The 1,370-nt window shown below is 58.8% G+C and overlaps 1 long non-coding RNA gene across 1 annotated transcript; it reads right to left on the reverse strand.

Annotated features, from left to right (window-relative positions):
* Positions 1-301: 301 nt before the first annotated feature.
* On the reverse strand, positions 302-1,355 carry LOC112473532. The gene is made up of 2 exons (XR_003044056.1): positions 695-1,355; positions 302-405 (listed from the first exon to the last, which is right to left on the reverse strand). It is a non-coding gene; the product is annotated as an uncharacterized LOC112473532 (long non-coding RNA).
* Between the last annotated feature and the right edge of the window lie 15 nt (positions 1,356-1,370).

Below are 1,370 nucleotides of genomic sequence, written 5' to 3' on the forward strand. Positions count from 1 at the left end.
GGGGGGGGCGGGGGGTCTGCCCAGAGCCAGCGCCCTTCTAGAAGCATCCGGGCCAGCCGACTCTGGCCAGGAGCGGGTGCCTCACAGGGCTTTCGGACCACAGAGCAGACCGGGCGCAACAAAGGACAGGCCCGTGCGGAGGCCCCGTGGGGGACGCCGAGGCAACACAGCAGATCTGGGGAAGGAGGCCCTTTCTCTGGCCAAACAGGAACCCCCCCCCGCCCCCGCTCCGGGGACAGCGGACACCCCGTCATTGTTCTCCTTCGATCGCAGTTTTAAACACTTAACATGCGGACATCTGTTCCTTGACGTTCTGTCTTTGTTCATCTGTCATCCTCAAAATGAAAGTCCAGAACCTTCCACACTAATTTTAAAGTCCGGCTGAACATTTAGTAATGAACAAAGCTGGAAACACAAAAGAAAAAGATGGTTTTTTATAAGCTTGTGATTCTGCCTCACAAATCAGAGCGCAGCTGTCTCTAGCTGCCGCTTTTCTCGCCTGCATCACCGGCCCTTACGGCGCCCTGACACCCCCTCTCTAGACTGTTGCCTCCTTACATCGTGACACAAAACGATGCACTTCGACTGCCCACCCGTGTGGCACACAAGCCCCAGCCCATGGGCGAGGTGAGCCCCGGGGCCCGCCCGGCTCTGAGACAGGCCCTCCTACCCAAGGGACACACGGGGGACAAACCTGTTTAAATTTCCCTCTAATTCTGTCTAGGTCTTCGTGAAGTTTAGCATAGGTAGGGTCATCATAAGGGAAATTCTCAATCATTCCGAGTAACGATTCTAAGACCTTCATCTTTTTGCTGTAAAGCACAGAAAAGAAAGGCTTTCAGTCCCCTGTACACGACAGGCTTGGCTCACGTAACAACGATGGCGACCCCTCACTTCAAAGCGGCGGGCGTGCGAAGCGTGGCCGAGTCCAGAAGCTGGGTGATTCATTTCTTTATTGCACTAAACAATATTTATCTACCTAGCAACGTGCCCTCGCCCACGCCCACGCCTCTGCACCAAGTCCGGACCGCGCAGACTGACGCACCTCGGTCCCAGTGTGGAGCCAGGCGTCGGAGCGCGACATGCATGCCGACCGCGCCCCCGTCGGTCCCAGACCTGGGAACAGACAGGACCGGACAGGAAAGAGCGCGCTGGGCACGAGCGGGCCTGCTCTGGGCCTGGGGATTTTCCGGGAGCAGACACTGGCTCCCAGCCCCTGGGAGGTCAGCAGCAGGTGAGCCAAGCCCCTCCCCGCACGGACAGATCCGGCGTCTGCTGTGTGCCCAGCTCCCGCTCCCAGGGACAGAGAGCTCGGCGGGGCGGCCACGTGTGCAAGTGCCCAGGTGTTCGTTCTGCAACCTCTGAGCCTC

Source organism: Pteropus alecto, unplaced genomic scaffold (genome assembly GCF_000325575.1).
Source record: "Pteropus alecto unplaced genomic scaffold, ASM32557v1 C18528141, whole genome shotgun sequence".
Taxonomy (NCBI): Eukaryota; Metazoa; Chordata; class Mammalia; order Chiroptera; family Pteropodidae; genus Pteropus; species Pteropus alecto.